At 39.1% G+C, this 21122-nt stretch overlaps 1 protein-coding gene across 6 annotated transcripts in view; it reads right to left on the bottom strand.

The window, feature by feature from the left end:
* Window positions 1-20785, bottom strand: part of SYT3 (synaptotagmin 3) — a 148532-nt gene extending 127747 nt beyond the window's left edge. The window contains exon 1 of one of the 6 annotated variants that reach the window (XM_072110377.1): window positions 20520-20785. The gene's annotated coding sequence lies outside the window, so the exon portion shown is untranslated. Of the gene's footprint in view, window positions 1-19591; window positions 19697-19720; window positions 19843-20049; window positions 20203-20390; window positions 20500-20519 lie in introns of those variants that run through there. The other 5 variants (XM_072110383.1, XM_072110381.1, XM_072110378.1 and 2 more) reach the window with 5 other exon arrangements.
* Window positions 20786-21122: the final 337 nt, after the last annotated feature.

Below are 21122 nucleotides of genomic sequence, written 5' to 3'. Positions count from 1 at the left end.
GTATGTATGTGTGTACAGTGGGTATTGAAAGTATTCAGATTAGAGATGAGCGAGTATACTCGTCCGAGCTTGATGCTCGTTCGAGTATTAAGGTACTCGAAACGGCTCGTTGCTCGGACGAGTATTTCCCCTGCTCGAGATCGAGCATTTAATTAAAAAAACACGGTGAAGAACAATGAAGAATAGAATAAAAACAGTGAACACAGTGAACACAGGATCATTTAAGTGAAAAACACAGTAAAGAACACAGTGAAGAATAGATTACAGATGTTCGGCACATCTGCTTACTTGTTGGGAGATACGCGCGGAACGGTGCAAACAAAATAGTATGTGAAGAACACATTGAAGAACACAGTGAGCACCAGGGAGCAGCACAGAGACACCGGGGAGCGGCACGGAGACACCGGGGAGCGGCACGGAGACACCGGGGAGCGGCACGGAGACACCGGGGAGCGGCACGGAGACACCGGGGAGCGGCACGGAGACACCGGGGAGCGGCACGGAGACACCGGGGAGCGGCACGGAGACACCGGGGAGCGGCACGGAGACACCGGGGAGCGGCACGGAGACACCGGGGAGCGGCACGGAGACACCGGGGAGCGGCACGGAGACACCGGGGAGCGGCACGGAGACACCGGGGAGCGGCACGGAGACACCGGGCAGCGGCACGGAGCGGCACGGAGACATAGGGGCACGGAGACATAGGGGCACGGAGACATGGGGGCACGGAGACATGGGGGCACGGAGACATGGGGGCACGGAGACATGGGGGCACGGAGACATGGGGGCACGGAGACATGGGGGCACGGAGACATGGGGGCACGGAGACATGGGGGCACGGAGACATGGGGGCACGGAGACATGGGGGCACGGAGACATGGGGGCACGGAGACATGGGGGCACGGAGACATGGGGGCACGGAGACATGGGGGCACGGTGACATGGGGGCACGGTGACATCGGGGCACGGTGACATCGGGCAGCGGCACGGAGACATCGGGGAGACTTCAGTGGAAGAAGAGCAGCGGATCCCGGGACAGCGTATCTCCCGACAAGTAAGCAGATGTGCCAAACATCTGTAATCTATTCTTCACTGTGTTTTTCACTTAAATGATCCTGTGGTCACTGTTTTTATTCTATTCTTCACTGTTCTTCACATCTGCTAACTTGTCGGGAGATAATATACGCGCGGAACAGTGAAGAATAGATTGCAGATGTTTGCATACATCTTCTAACTTATCAGAAGACGTTCTTTTTCAATTAATTAACACATTTTATTCCCGAACCATGGTCCCTTTGAAAAATGCTCGGGTCTCCCATTGACTTCAATGGGGCTCGTTATTCGAGACGAGCACTCGAGCATCAGGAAAAGTTTGTCTCGAATAACGAGCACCCGAGCATTTTAGTGCTCGCTCATCTCTAATTCAGATCCCTTTAAATGTTAAACTTTAAATCTCGGTAATATTCTTTTGTGCTCATTAATATATACTCTGCACCCCATCTAGACAAAAAAAACTGAATTTTTTATATTTTTGCTAATTTATTATTATAAGTATTCAGACCTTTTGCTGTGACGCTTACATGTAACTCTATTTCTTTCTCATCCTCCCTGAGATGATTTTACTCTTTCATTGGAGTCCTGCTGTGTTTAATTAAACTGATTGGATTTCTTTAGGAACAACACACACCTGTCTATGTAAGTCCTTACAGCTCCCAGGGTATGTCAGAACACATGAGAATCATGAAGCCTAAGGAACTACCCAAGGAGCTCAGAGACAGAATTGTGGCAATGCACAATTGTGGCTGTGCTCCAGAGATTCAATAGGGAGATGGGAGAAAGTTCCACGAGGTTAACTATCACTGCAACTCTCCACCAGTTGGGGCTTTATTGCAGAGTGTGCCAATGGAAGCCTTGCCTCAGTGCAAGCCATATGGAAGCCTGCATATAGTTTGTAAAAATACACCGATAATGAGAAATAATATCCGCTGGTTTGATACAAAAATTGAACCTTTTGGTGTTAAATTGTAAGCATTATATGTGAAGGAAACCATGCACTACTCATCACCTGCCAAATAAAATCCGACAGTGAAACATTGTGATGGTAGCATCATGCTATGGGTGAGTTTTCAGCTGCAGGGGCTGGATGACTGGTTGCAATTGAAGTAAATGAAGCTAAATACAGAAATATCCTGGATGAAAAACTCTTCCAGAGTGCTCTGGATCTCGCCTTCAAACAAGACAATGGCTCTAAGCACACAGTTTAAATAACAAAGTAGTGGTTTAGAACAACTCTGTGACCATTCTTGACTGGCCCAGCCAGAGACCTGACCTTAACCCAATTGAGAAACTCTGAAAAGGTTTGAAATGGGCTGTCTACCAATGTTCTGCATCCAAACTGAGAATCTCCAAGGAATAGTGACAGAGGATCCCCAAATCCAGGTGTGGCTGTACTCGCTCAAAAGTTGCTTCTACTTAATACTCAGTAAAGGCTCTGAATACTTATGACCATGTGATATTTATTATTATTATAATATATATTATTTATTTCAGTTTTGCTTGTTTTGCCAAGATATGTTGCATAGTGTACATTAATTAGCAAAAAAATAAAATGACTTTGAAACAAAGAGTGAAAAAATTTAAAGGGGTCTGAATACTTTTCGTACCCACTGTATAAAGTGTATTGTGTGTATTTACTGTATGTGTACATGTGTGTATATGTGGTGTGTATGCTGATGTATGGACATAGTGTATATATTGTTTATGTGTATATGGTGTATAGTGTATATATTGTATGTGTGTATATGCTATATATCTGTTTATGGTACTGTGTATATATATATTCTATGTGTGATTATGCTGTATGTGTGTATATGGTGTGTAAAACTGTATGTTTATATAATGTATGTGTTATAATATATACTAGAAGTTTGTGTATTTAATGTTTATATACTGTATGTGTGTATGTGTATATACAGTGTGTATAAGTGTATAAATGTGTATAAAAGTGAATAAATGTGTGGGCATTAGTTTATAAATGTATCTTTGTAAGATTGTATAAATGTGTGCATGAGTGTTGAATTGTATGTTTTTTTAGGGGTAAGTGGGGCACCATACAGAAGTCTGCTATGGGCCCCAATCTCACCTAGTCACTAGTTGCAAATAAAGAAGAAAAAAGCAAAAATTAGATATACTTAAAAACCCTAATTTACATTTTTTTTATATTATATCTACATTACCTCCTTCTATATGGATAAACAACCGGTGTTAACCATTTCACCTAGCATCAAATTATCAGCCTCAAATTTACTTTTTATGGATGATGTCATTGTCACAAATCTGATATAAATAGCTGAATGCTATCATGTGAGGTTATGCAGTAAGGATTTGGCTGTGTATTGCATCGACAGACATAACCTGACAGATGCTCGATTAGGTAACTTGTCATCATTCCTAGTGTGAATCCCTGTCCAGATAATAAACTGTGTGATGAGAAAAATGTATTAGGTCTAAGATTAGATGTGTCTTTCATTATGGAAACTACACTTATTTGTTATTGATCATCTGCTAAAATTCACTATGTACCTAATGAGGTGGAAGAGGGAATGAACCATTGTCACCTCTAGACCTCTGTAGCTATATGCCTTGTTCTTGTTGGGACAGTTTGTAGTTCTTCAATGTACTACTTATAGGGGATGGCTACCTTAAATCATATGTTTTGAAAGGTGTGTGTGAGTGTGGGGGATATGCTAATAGTCCCTACAGAGCACAGTACATACACTGCAAAAGTTTTTTAATAAAAAAGTTTTTTTAATAAAAAAAATAGGTTTTACAGAAAAAAAGATACCTTGGATACCTCGTCCTCTGGAAGTGGCTATAGAGCAGAAGTTTCCCCCTACCCTTGGGAAATCCCTCCACCATGAGTCCTTTTCAAATATATGAAAACGCCCATCACTTGGCTTAGCGTCACCCCCTGCTCCTCTATAGCCACTCCCGAGTAATGGAAGTTGTTCATATTTGCAAAGGACACATGCGTGACCAGTTTCTCAAGGGTGGGGGGAAACTGCTGCTCTATAGCCACTCCTAGGGGACAAGTGCCTAGTCACAGAGCACATGGCATTGAAAAGTACTATATAAAACACCTTTTTTATATAAAACCTATTTTTTATACAAAAACTATTTGGCAGTGTATGTACTATGCTCTGTGTGGACTGGGGGAGTGCTAAAAATGGGACTCCTGGTGACACGTTCCCTTTAAGTCATCATTAACAGCTAGTACCAGTATATCCACCCAACCCTGTGTCTTTATGGGTGTGGATTATCACTGCATGATGAGATTGACTTGCTTTTTAAGCACATAGGGAAGTAAAAAAGAGTAATGTGGTAGAGAAGTATTTGCGCCCAGGTTCTATGGCCTAGGTGCAATTGCTACTGCTACTTCTCTTCTTATCATCACATACTTCCCTTGTAAAAATCCATCTGTGATGATGGCCACATTGGTTGTATTAGTTGGAAGATTGGACAACTATGTAACTCCTGTAAGTTGGTATAGTATATCCATAGATGACCGTCCCTGCCTTGTGTTACTCTAGTTGTAAAATGTAAATGAATTAATATGTAATTTAGCACTTAGTGTGGAGTTGGCGTAGGAGGAAATAGACACGTGCACCAGAAATTGCACCGATTTCAGGGCTTATACGCCAGATTTCAGGCGTACAAGCCCTGGTAAATCTGCCACACAATACCCGACACAGAAATATTTACATGCCTGTTATTCATTTAGGACATACCCCAATAAAAATACTTTTACAAAGAAATCTATGTAGTGTCCAGGGCTACAATTGATATTAATTGATAATATTGTGTGAACTTGAAAACCTGTTTATTGCTTTTACTATATAGCAGGGGCTACAAAGGAAAGCCGTAGTAAACAGAATGTCATTGACAGCTTGTATTCCATGAGGCAATTACACAAAACCACTAAATTTGCCATTCATTACCACAGTTTTTCTGAATTCCGAGTGTTTAATTACGGTATAATCAGATTAATGTATTAAACCTGCATTTTCTGTTACATTTGCCCTGTCCATTCTCTTAACCCAGCAACTAATATGAGTCTATTACACACGAATGACTGCAAATAATGATCTGTAAATTGGTACTATTACCGCACTGAATTTTATTGGATAAGGCAGAAATATTAACTTATACCTTAAAGGCACCAACTGAAAAATGTAAAAAAAAACAAATCTGCTCTTGTCTGTAGGCTTCGTAAAGCTACATTTAGCATTGCTTCATTAAGGTGCACAGAACTGAGTTGTGCTACAGCTACATCTATAGATAAACCATATTCACTGGACAAGCAATGTGTCAAGTTATTGCCTTGGCAGAGATGGCCTTAAAGGGATTAATGTTATACAATTTTCAACTAAACGTTCTATATAAATTCCTCAGTTTTCTAGATCTCTGCTTGCTGTCATTCAATAGAAAAGCTTCCATGTTTACTTGCAATAGGTAAACACCAGTCCCTAGTCAAGTGATGTCACACAGGTGCTAGTAAAATCACAGGGAGTAATCAGAGTGTGTTATAATGAGCCGTGCACCTGTGTGACATCACATGACTATATAGGTGTTTATAGGTTTATCCACAGGTAGTAAACAATAAAGCTATATATAGAATTTTTGGATGTACAAATAAATATTAATTTATCTAAGAAATCCGGAACCTTCCTTATTAGTGCCCACCTACACTTATATTTTATGAAATAGCTTTTACTTTTTCCCATTGGGTGTTTTAGGGATAAGGTGGTAGCACATAAGGACGGCTAGATAAATTTGATAAGTGCCACTAAATTTCTCATATATAGAATGACAGCAAGCAGAGATCTAGATAACAGTGAATCATTGATATAGAAACTATATTGATATAGAAACAATATTAATTATTTGGTGAAAGTGGACAAGCTCTTTAATGAAACCCTTAAATCCATCATTTTTGTACAGCCATTAGATACTGTGAGAGATAAAGTTTACCAAATATCTTAGTGTATAACAGTATTGATTAAGTTCCCCCATTGAAAAAATGTAAAAATATGTCAAAGAATAAAAACCTAATAACATTATAAAAGAATGCAGAAAATTACCCTTTTCTGTTCAAGAATAAAAAAGTATAAAAATGAAACCTATTTGTTATTGCCACATTCAGAATGACCTTGAATTATTGAACCAATGAATTTTTTGACCCACACAGTAAATGCTGAATGAGTATAAGTTACAGGCAGTCCCCAGGTTACATACAAGATAAGGTCCGGATGTTTGTTCTTAAGTTGAATTTGTATGTAAATCGAAACTGTATATTTTATAATTGAAATTCTAGCCAAGTTTTTTTCTTTTGCCCCAGTGACAATTGGAGTTTCAAAATTTTTGGTGTAATTGGACCAAAAATTATCAGTAAAGCTATATTATAGACACTTTATAGCTGATTATTGCAGTCTGGGACTATAGTAAAGCATCCAGAGAGCTTCACCAGAGGTCACAGTGGGCACCCCACTACCGTAATTATGAAAGGGCAAGTTGAACAGCAACGTCAATACAGGCAGTCCCCGGGTAATATACAAGATATTCTGAAGGTTTGTTGAATTTGTATGTAAGTCGAAACTGTATATTTTATAATTGTAACTCCAAACAAATTTTTTTTGGTCTCTGTGACAATTGGATTTTAAAAATGAATTGTCATAAGAACGAGTATTAACAATAAAGCTTCATTTCAGACACCTTTAATAACTGTTATAGCTGATTATTGTATTGTAGGGCTAAAGTACAGTAAATTACCAATTACCAGAGGTCCGTTTGTAACTAGGGGTCGTCTGTAAGTCAGGGATTCTTAAGTAGAGGACCGCCTGTAACTACAATTATAAAGTTATAGTATTCAGAGTGTAACAAGGAAAAAGTAATGTATCCTTATGGTCAAAATGTGCCTTGTCCTGAAAAGGTTAAGTTAGAGAGTAGAAAATGTAAAGTAATTTCCCTTTAAATGCCTGTGTCCTTTGACAGACACATTTAATAAGGAGAAAATTGTATGAAAGCATGTTATATCACAAACTCAGCATGAAACGCAAGAAATCAGTGTCTGCTTTCAAAAGGTTTAATCGCACACTTTCCTACTTTGTACAATACATGCATGAGCCTGCACTGTCTGTTATACCTAGCTATGTTTCATATGTTTCATAAAAATGTATTTCCATACATTTGATAGTCTTGAAATGGAGAGGACTCACATAGTGTTGCACATGGCTACCCCCTCACCCCCATGTCTTCAGAGGGCACTGATTGCTTTCCATGACAACTGGGAGCCTTTTACAGGCTGTATTGGAGTTGTGTTGCAGTATAGTACATGAGTGCTCAAACCTCCTAAGGTTTAAATAGCCTAGGGGGCCTGAGAAAAATAGTAAAAAATTATAAGAAGAAGTATTGAAAAGGACCTTGTCCTTTTTACAGAAAGAGGACTTTGGACCACTCGGGGACAGACAGGTAGTCTGTCCCAAGAGGACTGGAATCCAGGAAGGAAATTGATTGATTGAGCTCACTGACAGCCATAGTGCTAAGGAGGAGTTCGAGAAGGAAGGGATCAAGTAGTGCCCTATGTAGGGGCTTAGCTGTTTGTAATTTTTTTTGTTCCTGTAATTGTTTTAAAGCTGAATAAAGCCATTTCTTTTGAATTGCTACAAGCTCCTACATTATTGCTTTAGCAGTCAGCACCACAAAAGAAGACTGTGAGGCCCAGAAGCTTCTACCATTGATGCTAAGCAACCCCAAACTCCACAGCGTTCAAACTATCAAAATGATTACCTAAATGTCTATTTACCATGTTTTCACTATTTTGCCTCCAATAAAATTTTTATAAAAAGTTATCAGAAGTTCCAGTTATCAAAATGGTATCATTTAAAACCATCCACTGAAGTATAAAAAGTTACAGGTGTTAGAATATGGAGAGGCTTTTTTCTAATAGAAGTTTAGCATCTAAGCCAGCCACAGTGTGCCCAATTCATAAAAAAATTTAGTAAATACCTTCCAATGACTCAAGTATAAGCCGAGGGCTTAAAGGGGCAGGGGCTGGCTATTTACAGGGGCAGGTTGTATACATGCTGTCCATACTTGGGCAGGGGGCTGGCTTTATACTGGGGAAGGGGACTGGCTATATACTGGGGAAATGTTGGCTGGCTATATACTTGGGAAGGGGACTGGCTATATACTGGGACAGTGGCCTGGCTATATAATGGGGCATGGGCTGGCTGGCTATATACTAGGGGCAGGGGCTGCTGGCTATAAATGGAGGGCAGGGGCTGGATGGCTATAAACTAGGGGGGAAAGGGACTGACTAGCTATATACTGGATGTGACCAATGCATTTTTCACCCTAGACTTATACTGTACTCAAGTCAATGGGTTTTCCCAATTTTCAGTGGTAAAATTGGGGGCCTTGGCTTATAATTAGATTAGCTTATACCCGAGTATATACGGTAATTAAACTTTACAAATTTGGTATCTCTGTGATCAATGAATAAAGTAGAGGTATCTTCTTGAGTGCACATTGAAAGCCTTAAAAATAAAGAATATGGTGCATTTGTGATTTTTTTTGTCAATTCCGCCACATTTGGATTTTTTTTCCAGCTTCCCAGTACATGGCATGGGATATTAAATGGTGCTAATAGAAAGTACACTTTGTCTCTCAAATAACACACCTTCAAAAATCAAAAAGATATTGCATATGGAAGGAAATTAGGAAATGCAAAAACACAAATAATTCTGGTTCTGAAGGGATTAGACTTCTGATACACTGCTCCAAATCCCTTTTGTAGATCTTTATATTTTCACACACTACCTCAGTGGTGATCACATGCCATACTTGTGCACAATGGTTTTTTTTCATTATATCTTGATCAAGCCCTGATAAATACCCCCCCTTGCCTCAGAAGTGATAACATGCAATACATGCGCACATGGCCTCGAAGTGATGGCATAACATACGTGTGCAAATTGAGGATATTTATCATAAGATGCGCTCCTGCGTTGGCGTATGATATCCCCACCACTGCTATTTTGCAGCCTGACGCACCAAGAGGATCCTGTGCAGCTGCTTGGTGTAAAAATAAACACAGCTTGTGAATTTTCATAAGTGAAAATTTGCTGTCTGCAGCGAGTGCACAGGCATGGGGACAGTAATGGCCCGCGTCGACCGCTCACGCACTCCCCTCGGCCAGGCGTGTCCCCCTTTATGCCCCAATGGCGTGAAGGTGTCGGATAGCAAAAAGCTAACATTTGCGATTATTACAGAGTTTCGACGTAACTCACGTGGCGCAGAGGCCCAGATAAATATCCACCTCAAAGCAATTAGACAAGTAAATACAGTAGGTATACAGAAAGTATACAGACCCCATTACATTTTTTACTCTTTGGTTTATTGCAGCCAATAGTAGGATCAAAAAAGTTCTTTAATTTGCTCATTAATGTATACTCTGCGCCCCATCTTAACAAAAAAAAAAAGGAATTGTAGATATGTTTGCTAATTTCTAAGCAGGAAAAACTGAAATATCACATGGTCATAAATATTCAGACTGTTTGCTGTGACACTCAGATTTAACTCACATGCTACTTCCTTCTGATCCTCTTTGAAATGGTTTTACTGCTTCATTGGCATCCATCTGTGTTCAATTAAACTGATTGGCACACGCCTGTCTATGTAAGATCTCACAGCTCTCAGTCCATGTCATAAACACATTAGATTCATGATATCTAAGAAACTGCCCAAGGAGCTCGAAGACAGAATCGTGGCAAGGCACAGATTTGGCCAAGGTTACAAAAGAATCTCTGCAGAACTCAAGGCTCCTAAGAGCACAGTGGTCTCCACAATCCTTAAATGGCAGAAGTCAGGGATGACCTCAACTTTTACTCGACCTGGTCGTCCAGCCAAACTAAGCTATCATGGGAGAAGAGCCTTGGTGACAGAGGTAAATGAGATGATCACTGTGGCTGAGATGCAGCAGAGAGATAGGAGAAAGTTCCACAAAGTCAACTATCACTCAACCCTCCACCAGTCGGGACTTTATGGCAGATTGTGCAAGATATATCAAGACATACAGTTTGTCATGAAGGACTTCCAGACTATGAGAAATACTGTACGATCCTCTCGTCTGATGAAATGAAAATTGAACTTTGTGTTGTTAAAATTCTAAGCTGCATGTGTGGAGAAAATTATAAACTGCTTATCCCCTGCCAAATACAATTCCAACAGTGATTGCAGTGATGCTATGAGTTTTCAGCTACAGGGACATGATGACCGGTTGCAACTGAAGTGAATGCGGACAAGTACAGAGATATCCTGGATAAAAACCTCCTCCATAGTGCTCTGGACCTGAGACTGGGAAAAAGGTTCACCTTCCAACAAGTCAATGACCCTAAGCGCACAGCTAAATTAACAAAGAAGTGGCTTCAAAACAACTCTAGGATCATTCTTGACTGGCCCAGCAAGAGCCCTGACCTAAACCCAATTGAGCATGTCTGGAGAAATTGGAAAATGGATGTCCACCAACATTCACCATCCAACTTGAAGAGTAGCTGCAAGGAAGAATTGCAGAGGATCTCCAAATGGTGTGAAAAGCTTGTTGCATCTCACCCAAAAAGACTCATCGCTGTACTAGGTCAAAAGGTGCTTCTACTCAATATTGAGCAAAATTAGCAAAAATATCTATACTTCTGGCTTTTGTTCTGTCAAGATGGGTGCAGAGTGTACAATGATGAGTAAAAAAAAGAACTTGCTTGATCTTAACAAATACAATTAATTACAGCTAATAAAAGGGTGTCAGTTAATAGGGCTCTATAGGAACCTATCACTATTAGAGATGAGCGAGCACTAAAATGCTCGAGTGCTCGTTACTCAAGTCGAAGTTTTCCCGGTGCTCGAGTGCTCGTTTCGAATAACAAACCCCATTGAAGTCAATGGAAGACTCGAGCATTTTTCAAGGGGACCAAGGCTCTGCAATAAAATGTGTGATTTTATTGAGAAATAAGGAAGTCAGTCCTGTTTCTTCATTTTTTTTATTCAATGGAATATTCGTGGAACTTCAAAAAGGAGAATGACCCATGTTAAACATGTGCAATGTGTTCTTCACACATATTGGGGGTCATTTACTAAGGGCCTGAATCGCGTTTATATGGCGGGTTATACGAATTGCCCCAGGATTTTGGCGCACGCGATCGGATTGTGGCGCATCGGCGCTGGCATGCACGTGACGGAAATCGGATTCCAGTCGGATTTGGAGAAACCACCGTATTTAAAAAAAAATTGTGTTGCTTGACACGCGCTTACCTGCACCCGGCCTGGTCAGTGAACTCCGACGGAATTCAGCACAGCAGTGACACCTAGTGGACATCAGGGGAACTACCTTAGTGAATCGCCGGAAGACCCAAATCCTCCACAGAGAACATGCAGCTGGAATCGCGAATGGACCGGTTAAGTAAATTTGCCCCATTGTTCTTCACATATTATTGTGAAGAACACCTTTCTGCACTAATTTCTTCTGATAAGTTAGCAGATGTACGGAAACATCTGCAATGTGTTCTTCAGTGTGTTCACTGAATTCACTGTGTTCTTTAATGTGTTCTTCACTTAAATGATCCTTAAATGATCCTGTGTTCACTGTGTTTCCTTAAGTGAAAGCTCATTATAGAGCAGGCAAAATATTCGTCCGAGCACCGAGCCGTTTCAAGTACGCTAATACTCGAACGAGCATCAAGCTCGGATGAGTATACTCGCTCATCTCTAATCACTAGCTGTATGTGTGAAAATGTAGTTACAGGTTCCCTTTAAGTGAAGAATACCAACAATAGATAATACATATTAAAAGTTCAACTATTTTTAGTTTCACACATTGTAGCACAATTAAAAGTTGTGTGCATTTATCTACATGTTGATGCTTGACTAATATCTTAAAATCCCTATACTGTACAAGATTTATATAAGGCCAACAAGGTAACAATAACTTAAAAATAAAACAAATAAAGTTTGTACTTATGAGAGCTGCAACATCTGTTACATAAAAATTCTTATACATCCAATTATGAACTAATGAAGTTCCTGAGACATATTATTTTCTTCTCATTAAAGGGTGATTACATTGAGTTACTGTACTTTCCAAATCAAGAGATATGATCTTATATTATACGCATTCATACACGTTTCAGTGCATGTACTGTGTAAAATCGCTAGGAAATAATTTGCTAGTTTTCAACCTTATCCACATTGGAAACTTGATGCAGTTGTAAATGACACATTTGTAAACAGTATTAAAGATAAATAATGGTTGAATTCTCATTCCAATATGGCAGGAGATTTGGTGACTTACCAATGGCTGTAATGTATAAGTAGAGTGACAGCTTACAACACATTATATGAATCTCATTGTTAAAAGTATTAATCAAGGAGGGTACAAAAAATTCCAAGTCAAAAGATTGAATGCAGTGAAGTTAGTTATTAAGAAGCAGATAAAACCTAACACAACAATGACATTACCAAGAACTGGATATATGTCAAAAATAGATGATAAGAAAAAAGGAAATTGTACTGGGAGACTGCCAAAAGAATTAAGGCGACATTAAAGGAGCTGCAGGAATTGGTGGTAAGTACTGGTTGTGTACAGCATGTGATAACAATCTTCTGTATTCTTCATATATCTCAGCTGTGGCATAGGGTGGGCAAGACAGGATACTTTAAAAAAAAAAAACATCTGCTATGTTTTCCCTTTACCAATGCATATGGGAAAGATTGACCTTTTTGGCCATATATCCAAAAGGCATGTTTGGTGCAAAGCCAAAACTGCACATCACAGAAACATATCATATCACACACATCATATCAATCAATTTTGTCAAAAAAACAATAAAATAGCTGAGGATTAAGAGGAATTTCACTTTTCATCACAACTTCCCATAACACAATTCCACATGAACAAAGTAATGGCTTTGCCAGAACAATATCAAAATGTTGGAATACTCCAGCCAGAAGCCAGACCTGAATTCAATTACAATTGAATCTATTGTAGGGTAAACTGAAAAAAAGCTGTTCACATGAGATGCCTTTGCAATCTGACATTGTTAAAATATTTGCACTCTTAAAACAAATTAGGGACAAATCTTAGCTACCTCATTTTTAATTTTATTGCTGCTTACATTTTGAAAATGATTCTAGACCAATTCTCTTTGTAGAGACACACATGTTACAAAATGGAGAAGTAATAATAATGATGGATATGGTAAAGAATGATGTAGAAGAAACAGAAGAACAAAGGTAAAGATAAAACAGATGACACAGAAAAAGGAAACAAAAAGTATAGAAAAAAGAAACAGGGCCCTAATAAATAGAAATAAGGTTATCAATCAAAGGTGATAAATATAAAAAACCACATCAGAAAGGAGGGGATAAAGAAGGCTACAAGATGACAGAACAAAATACTTTGATTCCACTTTGATGTAGCATTTTTATTTGAAGAGTAACGGCTCTCTTTTAGCTACCTAGAATCCTGTTACAGACAGATGTAATGATGAGAAAATCCTAGCACAGCTACAGATGGTTGTTAAATCACAGGCTCAGCATGAGAGGTAAAAAAGCAGTGTATGTTTCACAATGTGCACAAATGTGAAAAGGTTACAAAATACCACCTGCTGTCTCATCCGCTACGCATTGTGCAATGCATATAGTGTATAAGCAGCACTGACTGCGGTGTTAACAATAACTATGTAATGAACAACTCGGCCAAGTCCTGGGTGCAAAACACTAAATCATTCTGATTCTCTGCCGGGTATGAACAGTAAGGGACTGACAGAGAAAATATTTCACCTCACCATCCCATCATAGCTCATGGAGGTTTAAGGCTTCCAATGGAGTGTAGTCTGCACTGACTGTGCCTCATCCAAATAAAAATACATAAACATAGGAAAGCAAGGATGCAATGAAAGGTAATTGTACTTTTATGATGCAACTTATTTACAGTCATCCATTAATATTAAAAGTGTATTTCTTCACAATGCAAACTTCATTTTATGAGTAATAATGAGGCAGTGGCATAGAAGATAGTGTGCCACAGAGATGTTCACATATTTAATGCAGTAATGACAGTGGTAGACTCTAAGAAGTACAGCTGTCAGATAAGAAGAAGCATTTGTAAAGCTGAGAAAGATACTCAGATGATAAACACAACTAACCAGCAAACTAACACTTAAAGGGGTTTTCCCATGAGGACAAGTTTCTTAAATATATAACACATTAACAAATTCAATGTTATTAACAAAAATACAGCATTTCACAAATATAATTCCAATCTGTCTCTACCAGTCCTGATGTACACAATTTTGGTTGCCCCTTGACCCGAACCTGTATCGGTTTAGGGTTGGGAGACATCTTTCTATATGACCCTGAGCAGAGCTCCTCACTGCTCCCTACCTCTAGCCCCCACCATTATATTCCAGGACAAGCTCACACAGAGTTCCTGTCAGCACATGTGAGGAGAGGAGTAAAGCTGAAGACAGATAAGATCTTTATCCAGGGGAGATACAGCATATCTGACAGTATGTGTTATATTTAAGATATAGTAGAGCTGAATATCTCATGTGTAATATGCTTCTCATAGATCTCATCATCTCTCATCTCTGATCTGTCTCATCTCTCTTTCTACATGCCAGATACTAGTGCATGTTCAGAAGCTAAATGAAAGTGTATATAAACCTCTACTCTGATAAACTAACCACATTGTCAGCACACAGCGATAATGTGTCGGCTTAGCAAGCTATCACTGAGTGATAGCAACTCAAACAGTAATAAAACTGAGTAAAATTGTAAACAAGTTTTGACAGGATAGGGCCTAACTGATTATCGTGGGGGTCGTTCTTCGTCACTCCCCAAAATGAGTAGAGCAACTGCTTGTGTATGGCTGAGCTGCCCTATTCATCTCTATGGAGGTGACAGAGATTGCCAGGTATGGCGCTTGGCAAACTCAGCCATGCAGGACCGACTGCTCTGCTCTGCTCATCTCAGGGAGCGACTTGGGGTCTGACAGGGGTACATCGGACCCCTGTTCTCCTGATCTTTTGATCATAGTCACTTGAGACCCCCACCAATGAGCAGGTTAGGCTCTGTGGATCATCAAAAAGGCCCTGTGAATAGGGCCTAACTTGTACGGTGGTGTACAATAGGAATTGTAGCCAAAATTACTGAATGAATATCATAGTCCTTGGAAAAAGTCTGCTAGAGTACTACAATGGACTCATATGTGGTAAAAAAAAAAAGAAACAATTAAAACCTCCCATTGTTTATTCCTAGAAATTAAATTTGTGAAATAATAGTACATCTTTGAAACCATTTCATGTTAATTTCTGCTATTTTGCATCTACAACTGCTTCACAAACCTACTGATATCCATGGTAACCGCAACAAACATCCCAAGTGTGGTTTGATCTAGTGGTCATACTAACTTCTATATATCCTTCAAATTGTGCTAATATGCATGTTCTATGTTAGGACGAAGCAGGAACATGTCAAAAAAAGTATAACTGTTGGATCAGACTAGGGTATACAGAGTTTATTGAGTGTTATCATGGAAAATAGTTTATTTTACTAACATTTTTATTCAGAATGAAGATCTTTTTGTGCTTTAGGATTTTGAGAAGATTTTAACTGAATGTCCTTTATTACTAATAAGCTGAGCCGTAATTAAGCTGAAATGTTGTAATTCCCACTTGTGAAATAAACACCTATTTGTTACGGAGTGCTGCTTCTCTACCTTGGCTTACTGTGCCTCGCAGTAACTCTAGGTTAAACCAAGGGGCACAGAGTTACAATATGTTTTAGGAAGTATACTAACTCATCCACAAGTAAGTATATCACTGTGTAGAACATTTCTAAAGTTTTTTTATTTTCTATTTCCCAGCAATAGTTTATTTTTGAGAAAAATAAAATGTATCTATGCAAATGAGCTACTTGGTGCATGAGGAACAAGGCCATGCTTGTTGGTGCACCTGTTTTCTTCTCTCTCCACTTCTAAGTGCAACACACTCCACTGCCAAGAGACTTACAAATTTTGCAGAAATGTGCAGGAAAAAAGAGATATACGGTGTACCAGCAGGCATAGCCACTTCTCAGGTACACTCAGGTACATCAGCTCATTTAGCTAAAGAATGTTTTAGAAAACTGACAGAAAGCAGGAAAGGTAGGCCTGGAAAGATTCTAAAGTCTCCATTACAATGCTGGTTTTACTTGTAGGTGAGTTGTGAGGTGGTAGACTCTCTTTAATCCATGTCTCTTTAAATAAGCAGTTTTATCCCATTTTATTCCTATATTTTTAATTTTATTTTTTGTATCCATTCGTATGTACACGGCAATAAATACAAAGTGTCTATTGACCAGAATCCAAAATACATAACAATTTTTCTCTTTGTTGGCCATAACTCCAATTAAAATAAATATATTTTATTGAAAGACATAAACATACAACAGATGTTAGAAAACTGTAGAGGGAAAAGACTAAAGAGTGATATGGACTAGAGATTTACCTTCAGATAGCCACAAACACAACAGCAGGGAAAGAGAAGTTTTTTTATATTGATGCAATGAGCTCGGTGAATGAATAGTTGACACATCTTACTGTTTAATCAATACTGCAAATTTTCCCACAATATTTGGGGTTATTCAGTTTTGTACAAATATCTGAATGGGCAGTACAGGAATCTTTCCAAAGGTTATTCAGTTTTAGAAAAAAAAATGTTTATACTCATTACAATGTACAAATATCTGAATGGGCAGTACAAAGATCTTTTTTATACCTAGGCCTATGACCAGGACAAGGGAACATCCTCTATGCCTACCATCGCCATAGACAAAGGTTCTTTACTGTAAGAGCAGTGAGACTATGGAATTCTCTATCCTCTAGACTTTCTAGAGATCAAAAATATAAAAGGGTAGGAGAACAAAAATTTTGTTAATAGTAGATATTGATCTCAGAGTTAATCCCAATTTGGGGCAATTGGGAAATTGAGTCTTGCAGTGGTATTTTGCCTTTGTCTGGATCAGTACAGTAAAATTTATAGTTTGGACTTCATAGACTTTTTCTCAATGGGGAGATTTATCAAGCTGTCTAAAAGTAAGAATGCCAATGGCAACCAATCACAGCTCAGCTTTCATTTTACCAGTGTGCATGAATATTTTAAATCTTCCTCAATGTCTTTTTTCAACCTTCTCTACTAGGAGACTACGAAAGAACATATGAATCTTCTTGGCACCTCCTGCTCTTTATTATGCCATCTACACTTAATAATCATGTTTCATGATGAGAGCCCATTTAACAGACATTCATGTGGTCTTTCAACATTAAGACATATCAGAAGATGTCATCAGTATAGCCCATAACATGGAGCACAGGAAAGGGTTTGGCACTCCCTGAATCTTTGTTTTCTTGCTTACAGATTTAAAAAAAAAAACAAATCTTCCATTCAAAGCAACAGGTCTACGTGTATATAAGTAAATTAGATAATCTTATTGATGTACAGATAATGTCCACATGAAAACAATGGGATGGCTTGCAAGTATGTCCCTTTTTCCTTAATTCTAGGTACATATTGTTAAAGGTCACTCCACCTACACTGTGGTCAATGACATCTTGTTACATGTCATAAGTGACACATCTGTCATTGAAAGGTAAGCCTTACCTAAAAATCTAATAATTAAGGAGGTTGAACAACTGAAACATTCTATGTCTCTTTTTATTCTGTATTTAGAAGACCCCATATTTCACCATCTCAACTGTAAGAAAGCATTGGAAAACAAGTATTTCCCATTGTATCTACTACAAAAATAGACACTCAGCAACCCCCATAAGCTCCTATTAAGTACTTGCACGGCTGTGTCTTTTGCAAGTGTAATTGGTTAATGATTACAAATGTATCACACAGACTTGGAACAAAGACATAAAATAGAACAATTCACACTAAAAGAATAAAGTCATCTTGTTTATAAAGCGAGGACACAGAAAGCCAGTGAGGAATCTCCAGACAAAAGACACATAATATAAAACAAAAACCCTTCGTCTGACAACACACAAAACACATCTGTCAAAATAATCTGGAAATAATTCTTCAGCGCATTCATTCAGAATCTTGAGAAAAAAAACATACTCAATTGGATTAAAATTGCTGACATGACAAAAATACCCAGTATGTACCAACTGTAACAAGGAATGCACCACAATAGCAAAGGTACGGAGCTGAATTTATCATTCTACTGCATCTGCATTATAGCAACTCATTCAACTGTGATGTGGTCAGTTGTACCAGATGACATACACATGTAGAAGTTGGCTTACTCCCTGTATGCCATATTGAGTTGCAGTCACCTAGATTTACCTGTAATCCAATTGACAACTAGGTTCTGCTACATACGTCCATTTACAAAAAGAGATTTTGTGCAGAAAGATGGATGGATAGATACATAGATTAAAAAATTAGTTTGATGAAAATAAACAGATAAATAGAAAGATGATGAACAGGTGTGGAATAAGAGATGAAAATTGGATGATAGATAATATGTTATTAGGAAGCTAGAAGATCTAGAAAGAGATAACATTTTGTTGGTAGTGCACAGAGTCAATGCAGATTATTGACCTCTCAGATGTACAATATTAACAGCAGACATTTAATGGATAGGCTTAAAGACTACGCAACTTATTTTGCATTCAGAGAGTGGAGACATTATTGTTGGCTGACTCTGTTATAAAGAAAATGATGGCTGATGCTATATGTATCTGTCCATTTAGAGAGTATAGCAATAAAAGCTGATGCTGCAAGGAAAATTGTGTTGACTATAAGCTTTTAGATAAAAACTCAAGCAATGATAAGCAGAAAAGGGGTTTTAAGACTGATGGAATTATAGACAGGAACAGGCTACAGGTTGCTAGCGAATGCAGATTACATGAGAACAGACTCGATGGCACAATCCTACAGGTGATATTAGCTCTGCCATTCCATGCAGAGGCAAGAGAGACAGCTGTGTTAGCCTGCAGTGATTTGGGTTACAATGTATGCCTAGTCTGGCTAGAGTAAATAGCATTTCAGCACCATGGACAGCAATCTGCCATGGCAAGGAACAGCTCAGCAGCAATGCAATGCCAACAGTATACAGCCCATAAAAGTCATTAGCCATCACAACCCAGACAACTCATACTGTATTATGATGAAGGATATAAGCAGACAAAGCTGCAACCGCTGCAGCAAAAGATGAAATACTTCATTCCATAGGACTGCATAGAGAGCAATCTACAATACCAAATCCACATATGTATTTTATCAATAAAGTGTAGCAAAGATGAATTTATGATTTGGCCACAGATCTGATTTTCCATAAGATTGCAGTTAACTTTGGAGTTAGAGAAACTCAATGATCATCACAGCACAGAGAGTTAAATGACAATTGCAGGATTGTCACATCTGCACTCCCTTCATACTTTGACATATTATATGAGAAATACATATATTATAACTGTATTTCATTAACTTACCAGGTGCCAGAATATTTCAAAGTAAATTCCACCCTCCTTGCTTTAATGAACAGGGACCAAATGTAAGCCCCACAGTCTCTTTAGTATGTCCAGCCAGCAATTAGCAAGTCAATAGTGTCATAACCTTACCTCCTCTGTGAAGCATATTCAGACTATGTACCTCCAGTCTCCCTTACCACTGGTCCATATGTTATTGTCCAGAGTGAGAGAATGGAGGTTTCACCAATATGACTGACTGCACCTTGTCTATTCCAGCCTGTCTAGGGCAACAAGCTTTGACAATTTAGGTCACATCATTACATATGACTTCATCCATGTTCTCTAGCAGCACAGAATGAGGGAAAGACTGTAGGTGGTCTCCTAGTCAACATGAGTAGGATGCAGCAAGGATTTCCCCATCATGAACAATACATAATTAAATTTGGTAACCCTCTATGTTAACCTTAGTGGTGTTGTACCTCTCTTAGTAAGAAATAATCCTCTTGTACATTTCCCAGATGCTGGGGGGAAGCAGCAGCTCCTGCACCTGAAGGCAGCCTGGACTGTGTGTGCTGGAGAGAATCTGCAGATTGCAGCTGGGATGCCAGCCCCTGGTACACATGTATTGTCTGTGGACTCCTGCTTTCATTTACATCCTAATTGAATTAGACCATTGTTGGCACAACATGCAGTTCCTTGCTACTATCAAAGCCACTGCAATAATATTAATAAAAAACATCTTAGTTGGCCTGATAGTAGTCTTTATGGGCTTATGGGCATGACTCTGCCAGCCTCCCTAATTACAGACAGGCACCCTTACCTTGACAGAAGAGGGGGTGGGGGAGCTTTCTGCCCCACCCCTATTAGACACTGGATACCCTATACAGCGGCTATGAGGATGAATGCACAGAATATGCAGGGACAGGCAGTGCTTGCAGTAGGTCCTTACCTGCCAGTGCTTGCATTCTTTCAGGCAGATCTGGGTGAAGAAAAAAAAATCATTCATCCCCTTCCTGTTGTAATTCGCCGAGTCACAGCCCTTCCAGGCTCATATCCCCCTCCCTGTCATTATCCAGTTGCAGATCCAGTAGAGTTTCTGGGTCACAAGCCCCTGGATCCTAGTCCTGGATGGAGATGCTTGCTCCCAGTCTTTGCTTTGCAAAGCTTGTGGAAATGTGTCCCTCTCCCTCTCTCCCTCTCTCTCTCCCTTTCTGTGCTTCTCCCCAACCCCCCCACCTCCCTCTCTCTCCTTGCTTCTCTGCCTCTCATTACTACTGCATGCTGAGAGGGAAAGAAGCCTGTCCTGGAATTCACTTACTCTTTCTGTATGCTACACAGCAGATAGATGGCAGCCAGGATCCTTCTCAAACTGGCTGGGAAAATGCAATGGCCCTGCTCAGCTGTCCTATTAAGCTTCATATAAAGCCAATGCTACATAATAAGCAACATCTCCATGACTGCAATACAACATGACATTATGGATGTCTATAGTATAGTAGTAAGACTGGTATGATGAATGCTTGATGTACTGCTATCCCTGTTTCATATCACA

Source organism: Engystomops pustulosus, chromosome 6 (assembly GCF_040894005.1).
Source record: "Engystomops pustulosus chromosome 6, aEngPut4.maternal, whole genome shotgun sequence".
NCBI classification, from domain to species: domain Eukaryota; kingdom Metazoa; phylum Chordata; class Amphibia; order Anura; family Leptodactylidae; genus Engystomops; species Engystomops pustulosus.
The sequence above is the reverse complement of the archived record's forward strand: the minus strand, read 5'-3'. Positions and strand labels throughout refer to the sequence as shown.